The sequence below is a fragment of the Apium graveolens genome, chromosome 6 (assembly GCF_009905375.1).
Source record: "Apium graveolens cultivar Ventura chromosome 6, ASM990537v1, whole genome shotgun sequence".
Taxonomy (NCBI): Eukaryota; Viridiplantae; Streptophyta; class Magnoliopsida; order Apiales; family Apiaceae; genus Apium; species Apium graveolens.
In genome coordinates this window covers 162371820-162382203 of record NC_133652.1, presented here as the reverse complement: position 1 = coordinate 162382203, position 10384 = coordinate 162371820, and the positions used below count along the sequence as shown (strand labels likewise).

At 39.7% G+C, this 10384-nt stretch overlaps 1 non-coding gene across 1 annotated transcript; it reads left to right on the top strand.

The window, feature by feature from the left end:
* The first annotated feature begins 5552 nt into the window (after window positions 1-5552).
* LOC141669340 (small nucleolar RNA R71) lies at window positions 5553-5659 on the top strand. Its single transcript, XR_012553627.1, has one exon. It is a non-coding gene; the product is annotated as a small nucleolar RNA R71 (small nucleolar RNA).
* Window positions 5660-10384: the final 4725 nt, after the last annotated feature.

The following is a 10384-nucleotide window of genomic DNA, read 5'->3' as shown; positions in this document are numbered from 1 at the left end:
TAATCCACCGTCATCCCCCGGACCACAGAATACCCATTCTTCTCGGCCTTTGCGTTCGCATAGAACTCGCGAACCACGCTCATCAGCACTGTTTCAGGAGACTCACAAAAAGCAATCCACCCCTTCTCCGCAATCATAGGCAACAACTCACCATCCCTCCCTGATGGTACGAATCCCCTCTCCTTCAAAATTGGCTTCCCCAGAAGCCTAGTGTACTCCTCCTCAGCAGCCCTATCATTCAAACGAGGCCTCGTAGCAGTACCCCTCGAGGAATCAGCAGTAGGGACAGTGCTGCTGCTATCGATAGTCCTTGCTCTCTTGGGTGCCATCGAAACTGAGTAAAAGTGCTTGAGATTTGTGTTTTTGTGTTTGGGAGAGAGTTTAAGGGTTGAAAGTATATGGGGGATATATAGGATGGGAGTATGTATATATAGGGTAGGAATTAGGGTAGAATTTGATTAGGAGTGGGTTTGAGGGTTAAAATCATGGGGTAATGGGGAAATAGGCCGTAGGTTTATGGTCTGTATTTTGTTTTTTTTTATTTTTCTGATTTTTTTTTGTTTTTATTTTTATTGAACTTAAAAAAAAATTCTTCCAGTCGGCCCCTGAGCGGTCGCTCAGCAGAGCTGAACGGGCGCTCAGCTTGCTGAGCGGGCGCTCAGGAGGCTTCTGGAATTTTTTTTTCAGGCTCAATTTTTCTGATTTTTTTGTGGTTTTGGATAGGTTATTAACCTCTAAGGGTTCCTGTAACAACAAATCATGGGTTGCCTCCCACAAAGCGCTTTTTTTCGTCATTAGCTTGACGTTGCGTACCTTCCTCATGTTGACAATAAAACGGCACTGACCACTTCCCGGTTTGCCGTGTCCCCATAGTAGTGCTTCAACCGTTGACCATTAACCTTGAATGCTTGGTCCGGATCATTCTCAAAAATCTCTACCGCTCCATGTGGAAACACAGTTTTGACAATAAAAGGTCCATACCACCTTGATTTCAACTTCCCAGGAAAAAGTCGGAGACGAGAGTTGAATAAAAGAACTTATTGCCCCGGCACGAATAACTTAGGATGTAGCTTCCTATCGTGCCACCTTTTAACTTTTTCCTTGTACATTTTGTTGTTCTCGTACGCTTGGAGTCGAAATTCATCAAGTTCATTAAGCTGAAGCATTCGCTTCTTTCCAGCTGCATCTCGATCCAGGTTCAACTTCTTCAATGCCCAATAGGCCTTATGCTCAAGCTCCGCAGGTAAATAACATCCCTTACCATACACCAGTTGAAACGGGGACATCCCTAGTGGAGTTTTGTATGCTGTTCTGTAAGCCCAAACAACTTCATCGAGTTTTAAAGACCAATCCTTCCTTGATGGACAAACAACCTTCTCTAAGATACACTTGATCTCTCTATTAGACACTTCCGCTTGACCATTTGTTTGCGAATGATAGGCAGTAGCAACTCGATGATTCACATTGTAGCGCTGCATTATAGAAGTGAACTTACGGTTGCAGAAATGCGACCCTTCATCACTTATGATTACTCGTTGCGTTCCAAACCTTGTGAAAATCTACTTATGAAGAAAATTCAACACTGCCTTTGCATCATTTGTTGGTAGAGCTTTAAATTCTACCCATTTTGAGACATAATCGACTGCTAGCAAGATGTACTGATTATTGCAGGACGAGATAAAATGCCCCATAAAATCGATTCCCCAAACATCAAAGACCTCGACTTCAATCATAACATTTAACGACATCTCATCCTTTCTCGTAAGATTTCCCACTCTTTGGCAATGATCACACCTTAAAACAAACTGATGAGCATCCTTAAACAAAGTAGGCCAGAAAAAACCTGCTTGCAGAATATGAGCTGCAGTCTTCTCACCACCATAGTGTCCACCATAAATTGTAGAGTGACAGTCTCGTAATATCCCCTCCGTCTCACAGAATGGGTACATCTCCTAATGATCTGGTCAGCTCCCTGTCTAAACAAATACGGTTCATCCCACATATACCACTTCACCTCATGCAGAAACTTCTTCTTTTGAGCTGTGGTCAAATTAAGAGGCATTATATTGCTGACAAGATAATTCACAATATCTGCGAACCATGGCTCTTCCTCCTGAACTGCGAACAACTGCTCATCCAGAAAAGATTCGTTGATCAATATTTTATCTTGTGAAGTAGACTCGGGATTCTCCAATCTAGAGAGATGGTCAGCTACTTGATTCTCAGTACATTTTCGATCCTTGATCTCTAACTCAAAATCCTGTAGCAAGAGCACCTAACGAATGAGTCTCGACTTCGAATCCTTCTCGGAAACCAAATAGCGAATGGCCGCATGATCAGTGAATAATGTCACCTTCGTCCCAAGCAAATAAGATCGAAATTTTTCAAAACCAAAGACTATAGCCAAGAGCTCCTTTTCAGTAGTGGTGTAGTTCATTTGGGCCCCATTTAAGGTCTTGCTAGCATAGTAGACCACATGAAAGAGATTATTCTTGCGCTGCCCAAGAACTGCGCCCACCACATAATCACTCGCATCACACATCATCTCAAAAGGCTCTGTCCAATCAGGTGCTATAATGACTGGTGCAGTTATCAAACTCTTCTTAAGAGTCTCGAATGCCGTTAAGCAGTCATCATAAAATTTGAAAGGCACATCCTTCTCAAGCAAGTTGCACAACGGCTTAGATATCTTTGAAAAGTCCTTGATGAAACGCCAATAAAAACCCGCATGACCAAGAAAACTACGGATTCCTTTCACAGAAATAGGTGGTGGAAGATTTTCAATGACTCCCACCTTGGCTTTGTCCACCTCAAGACCCTTGCTAGAGACCTTATGCCCAAGAATAATGCCTTCACGCACCATAAAATGACATTTTTCCCAATTGAGCACCAAATTAGTTTCCACACACCTTTTGAGCACTGCACGAAGATTATTCAAACATTCATCATACGAATGTCCAAAGACGGAGAAGTCGTCCATGAATACCTCGACATTATTTCCAATCATGTCAGAGAATATAGCCATCATACATCTCTGAAAAGTGGCAGGTGCGCCACATAACCCAAACGAAACTCTGCAAAAAGCAAATGTTCCAAATGAACAAGTGAAGGTAGTCTTTTCTTGATCCTCTGGTGCAATACAAATCTGATTATACCCTGAGTAGCCATCTATAAGACAATAATACTCATGACCAGCCAACCTGTCAAGCATCTGATGAATAAACAGAAGCGGGAAATGATCCTTCCTTGTGGCCTTGTTTAACTTTCTGTAATCCATGCATACTCTCCATCCTGTGACTGTTTGAGTGGGGATGAGCTCGTTCTTTTCATTTGCTACCACAGTGATACCTCCTTTCTTAGGTACACATTGCACGGGGCTCACCCAAGAACTTTCAGAAATAGGATAAATGATTCCTGCATCCAGCCACTTCAGAATTTCTTTCTTCACCACCTCTTTCATGATAGGATTAAGTCTGCGCTGTTGCTCAACAGTCGACTTACTACCCTCCTCTAGCAGAATCTTATGCATGCAATATGAAGGGCTGATCCCTTTGATGTCTGCTATGGTCCATCCAATAGCCGATTTGAATTCTCTCAAGATCCTTAAGAGCTTGTCCTCCTCACTACCTGAAAGGTCAGATGCAATAATAACAGGTAAAGTAGATGCATCACCTAAAAAAGCATACCTCAAGTGTTCAGGCAATGGCTTAAGCTCCAAGGTGGGTGCTTCCTCAATTGATAGTTTGAGCTTTCCTTCAGCATTTTTGAGGTCAGAATTACCAAGAGATTCAAACGGCATGTCTAGCTTTCGCCTCCAGGGAGAAGCATTAAGATATTGTAGTTGCTCATTACCATCCTCATCATCACTGTCAAAATCCCCCACTAAGGCCTTCTCTAATGCATCAGACATTAGCATATGATCGAGTTCTGAAGTAACCGCAGAATCAATCAAATCCACTTTTAAGCACTCCTCATCTTCTGCAGGGAATTTCATTGCTTTGAATACATTGAATGTCACATCCTGATCCTGCACCCGCATAGTAAGTTCACCTTTCTGCACATCTATCAAGGTACGGCCTTTAGCCAAGAAAGGTCTTCCCAAGATTATGGGAATCTTCTTATCTTCCTCGAAATCCAGAATAACAAAGTCTGCAGGAAAGAAGAGCTTATCCACCTTGACTAGCACATCCTCCACTATGCCTCTTAGGTAAGTAATAGAATGATCAACCAATTGTAGAGACATGTAGGTGGGCTTTGGATCAGGCAAATCCAACTTTTTAAAGATCGACAACGACATCAGATTGATGCTTGCTCCCAAATCGCAATGGCACTTGTCAAAAGACAACTTGCCAATGGTGCAAGAAATGGTGAAGCTACCTGGATCTTTAAGCTTTGGAGGTAACTTTTTCTGCAGCACAACACTGCATTCTTCCGTTAGAGCAACGGTCTCAAGGTCATCCAGTTTCACCTTCCTTGAAAGAATACTCTTCATAAACCTCGCATAACTAGGCATTTGCTCCAGAGCCTCAGCGAAAGGTATATTGATGTGAAGTTTCTTTAACACCTCCAGAAACTTACCGAACTGCTTATCCAGCTTTTGTTGTTGCAATCTCTTAGGGAAAGGTCATGGAGGATAGAGCTGTTTCTCCCCTGTATTACCCTCAGGCAGAGTGTGTTCAACAGTAGTCTTCCTTGGTTTCGCCGCTTTCTTCTTTTGCTGAGCTTCTTCATCTCCAACTTCAGCTTCTCCTTCTTTTGCTTTTTCAGCATCATCAACTTTTCCAGACCTTAAGGTAATAGCCTTGACTTGCTCTTTAGCTTCCTTCCTGCCTGGCACTTCAGTGTCACTGGGAAGTGTGCCAGGTTGACGATTGAGCACTGTATTGGCTATTTGACCAATTTGATTTTCCAAGGTCTTGATCGACACCTCCTGACTCTTGCACAACAGCTTAAGTTCCTCAAAATCAGCACTAGTGGGTGCAGCTGCACCTCCCTGTTGAGGATATGATAGCCTTTGAGCATACTGTTGTGGTTGCTGGAATCCAGGTGGATTGAACTGTTTGCTTACGCCTTGCTGATATGGTTGCTGAATATCATTCTGATTATTACCCCATCTGAAATTTGGATGATTTCTGTTGTTAGGATGATAAGTAGCTGGCACAGGCTGCTGTTGTCGCTGATAATTGTTCACATACTGAACAGATTCGTTAACAAGAAAACACTGATCTGTAGCATGAGAACCTGCACAAAGCTCACAGACCATAGCTATCTGATTGACTCCATAGGTGGCTAGAGAATCGACCTTCATTGACAGCGCTTGGAGCTGCGCTGTAATAGCGGTGGCTGCATCGACTTCCAGAATACCTGCTACCTTCCCAGGAATCATCCTTTGAGTTGGGTTTTGATGCTCATTTGCAGCCATAGTCTCAATAAGATTATAAGCCTCAGTATATCTTTTTGCCCACAAGGCGCCTCCAGCTGCTGCATCGAGCATGGGCCGAGATTGGGCCCCCAAACCATTATAGAAACCAGTAATCACCATCCAATCGGGCATTCCATGAAGTGGACACTTTGTCAACATCTCCTTGTAGCACTCCCAAGCTTCACACATAGATTCTGTAGGTTGCTGCGCAAACTGAGTAAGAGCACTCCTCATAGCAGCAGTTTTTGCCATTGGATAAAACTTCACCAGAAACTTTTACGCAAGATCTTGCCAAGTAGTGATGGACCCAGCTGGTTCAGAATGTAACCAGTCATTAGCTTTATCCCTCAGAGAGAATGGGGAAAGCCTCAGCTTGATAGCCTCATCAGTCACACTATTATATTTGAAAGTACTGCAGATCTCGACAAAATTCCTTATGTGCATGTTGGGGTCTTTAGTCGCAGCACCTCCAAAAGAAACAGAATTCTGCACCATCTGAATAGTGCCCGACTTGATTTCAAAGGTGTTAGCCTGAATAGTCGGATGAAGAATGCTTGACTGAATGTCATCAATTTTAGGCCGAGAAAACTCCATAAGAGCTGGATCTGCCGGAACAATACGATCACCTATGAATACTGGCTCTTTCTGCTCACTTCCTGAATCCGAATCTTCAAAAACTATCTTCTCCGGAATATCAAGAACTTCGTCTGTCTCCTCAGCTATATCTAAAGTTCTCTTGCGAGTACGAGAACGAGTTTGCATAAACGCTCGCTAAAGTACCTGAAACACAACCGGAAATAATAAGTAACACGTCTTAATCACTGAGTCCTAATGACCAATGATGGTAAGTACATAAACTAAACAAATACGCTGAGTCCCCGGCAGCGGCGCCAAAAACTTGTTAGGGAAAAATCACACGCTAATAATACACGCAAGTATACTCGTTCACAAGTAATATAGAATACTTTCTAGTTCGTTCCCACAGAGACTCAGACTAATTATGTTCAATTAAACTCACTCACCAATGTATGATTACTTCTCAATGTTAAAACAATAACACTTAGATTTGATTAACTAATTATTAACTACAATTAACTACTAGAATTAAGCACTTAATTATCACTTAGAATTAACAATATTAAAACACTCATGAGATCACAACTTCATTACTACTTCCTTCAATAGCCATTGTTATTATCCTTACCATGCAACAGTGATGATATTAATCGAATAACACGAAACTGATAAAAGCCAACTTTCATTGTAATAATACCATTCTACCAAACATCCACAATTAAGATAGAAGTTGAATATGCATCCATTATGTTGAGTCCCTATATATCTACAGAAATTGACAACATAACGATTAAAGAACAAGTTATTCCTTTTGATTACACAGGGCGAATAAAACGGTTAGAGTTACCCACTAATCATGCAACATCATACATGAACCTATGCTAGCATGGCAAGTTCTAAATCTCAAGATCCACCGTCGCTTCACAAGAGATTAACACCCTATCTTATATGTCCGCGACGCACATAAGACGAATACGCACAACCAATACTAGATATCATACAATCATCACACACTAAGGTATTAAACAACTAACTAAAGAATTCCATAGTAAATCCGTTACGACCCCATGATCACGATTAGCCCATAATAGCACTCATCATCATCATGGGTTCATATGAAAACATGATAAATAAACACAAGAGAATAATAACTAAAACTACTTATATTAAACCAGAGTACGTCACAAGAGTAAATAGGTTCAAAGCAAAAAAAAACTAGCATCCAACGTTACAACGAAATAAACATTCACAAGAATATATGCTTCCTCTTTGTTGCGGTGTGCTAAAACGGTCTTCTTCCTTATCTCCTTCGCTCCTTGATTAATACAACGATCCAACCTTCGTGAAACGTCTCTGAAATCTACTTATATAGGAGTTCCATAAAACCCAGATAGCTCAGAAGTCGGAAGCCAAACATAAATAGGAGTCTAAAATAATTATTCTGAATTTACGACCCTGCGCGGCCACTCGGCAGAGCTGAGCGGGCGCTCAGACCCTTTCTGGAAAAATGATCTGTTTGCTCCGTTTCTTCGCTGCAATCTACTCCTATCTTCCCACTTGCAATGGTAAACACATGCCAAGGCTTATTATTGATGAATTCTCTCCCGAAATGCAACTAATACCCTGAAATGCACAAACACTAGAAAAATACATCAAATACACAAAATACTTGATTTCAAGACACCAATTTAAGCTATTATAAGACGTTCTAAGTGGTATAAAATGCCACTTATCGGTAAGGACTTGTTTTAGTACATATATATGTTGATGATATCATTTTTGGTTCTATAAATGATAAACTTTGTGAGAGATTTGCAAACCTAATGCAGTCTAGATATCAAATGAGTATGATGGGAGAATTGAGTTATTTTCTGGGTTTACAAGTAAAACAGACCGATGATGAAGGGATCTTCATAAATCAATCCAAATACACCAGAAATTTGCTCAAAAGATTTGGAATGCAAGACAGTTCAACTGCAACAACTCCCATGACCACTGCAACCAAGTTAGATTTAAACACTGGTTCATCAGTAGATATAACTAACTACAGAGGTATGATTGGCTCACTACTATATTTGATTGCTAGTAGACCTGATATCATGTATGCTACCTGTCTCTATGCAAGGTTCCAAGCCGATCCAAGGGAACCACATCTATTAGTTGTGAAAAGTTTTTTTAAATATCTCAAAGGTACTATGAATCTTAGATTATGGTATCCTAGAGATTCATACTTTAAGCTAATTGGATATTCAGATGCTTATTTTGCAGGATGTAAAATAGACAGGAAAAGCACTTCTGGAAGCTGCCAATTTCTTGGTGGCAGATTGGTTTCTTGGTTTAGCAAGAAATAAAAGTCAATTTCCACATCAACTGTAGAAGTTGAATATATTACTGCAGGAAGTTGTTGTGCTCAAATTCTATGGATGAAGAATCAGTTACTGGATTATGGGTTAGAGTATTCTGCTATTCATATATATTGTGATAATCAAAGTGCTATTATAATAATAGGAAATCCAGTACAACATTCTATGACTAAACACATCAGTATCGGGTACCATTTCATAATGGAACATATGGAAGAAGGTACACTGGAATTGGTATTTGTTCCAACAGATCAGCAGTTAGCAGATATATTCACCAAACCTCTCTGTGAAGCCACCTTTACAAGATTGGTGAATGAATTGGGAATGATATCAGGACATTTCTCAAACTCTAATAATTTGGAATAACTACTGATAGTTAGAGTGTGGTATCTTATTATTATGTATCAGTACTTGCTAAATACTGATTACAGTGTTAAACTCTGATGTCATGAAGCATGTAATTAGCTTCTATTAATCCCAGCCAGTAGCTACATATTAAACTCTGATTATGTATAAGCATTGATATTGGCCAAACTTGTGTTGATTGATAAATCCTGATGGTAGTTATTTAAGTCTGATATTGGTCAAACTCTACTTGACTGATAAATCCTGATATTGGTTGATTAAATACTAATATTGGTCAAACTCTGATTGACCATTATATTCTGAAGATAATTTTTGAATTTATTCAAATATCGTTTTAATCAGTATTTTAATTACATGTGTGAAATTATTTGCAAGTGGGTAATTTTTACATGATTACAGTTACTTACATGATGGTGTGAGGATATGAAAAACGTTTGAGTATATACAAAACATTATTCTAGGGAACTGTGTACGCGGTAACTACCAATACTACACGTTTACATGATTGCTTTTACAGTCAATTATATGCTACCACGTGTCCCACTAAACTAAAAGGATTCTGAATTAGTGGAGTGATGTATTATACAAAATAAATTTTTGATTTTAAATTAACACTTTACTTATCTTTATTATCTTCTTCTCTACTACTTTACTCTATCTCTCTCTCACCCGTAAACTCTGAAACGCTAATTCCTGTTCAAAAAATTTTCTTGCAAATTCACCATGACTTCACCAATTGCTTCAAAACCTTTTAAATATGGTGGTGCAAAGTTTATGACTAACAACTATTCTGCTATTCTGGATAACAACAGTATGAATATCGGTTTTCATATTTTTCAGGACTTTCTCAGATCCAGTGAGATTGGGTTTTCTCTCACATCTCCACCCACAATCTCAGGTGACCAGATGTTTGCTATCTGGAAGACTGGTGTCTATGATGATGTAGACACTACTGGGACTCCAAACCTTGTGTTTAAATTTGATAATAAAACAAGGATTGTCACTTCTCAGACTGTAAGGGATACATTACAACTACCTAATCATACCTTCTACACTAGATTCATGGGAGATGCTGAAATGAGGAGGTTCTTTAATGAGATAAGATATGCCAAGGATTTGAAGAACCTTGGTCAATTGAAGAGGAAAGGGCTCAGGAAGGAATGGAATTTCTTCTTTGACTACATCACAAAGGCCTTCAACAAAAAATCTTCTAATTTTGATGCTTTGCCCATCATGACAGAATAGATAGGGTACTCTCTGATTCATGGTTCAAATTATGATTATGGTAGAGTAGTTTTATCTTTTATAGGTGATAGATTAAATGCTGATAGGAATATAGTGTATTATGCTAGATTTTATCAGTTGATTTTCAATGTTTATTTCCCTGATACCCCTATCCCCTCTAATAAAATAGTGTCAGTATTTAAATTGACAAAAAGGGATTTTTCTAACTCAATTTCACAAGCTGAAAAGAGGTTGAATTTAGCTCCTTTGAGGTTGCCTTTGGTTATTAGAAACTTTCTCATTGAAAGGCTCCCTGTGACTTATGGCTTACCTAACAAGAAGAGGGCTCAGTTACGGGCCATAACTATTAGAAACCCCCATGTAGCTAACCGAAGCACAACCCGCACACAAACCCAAACACAAACTCAACCAC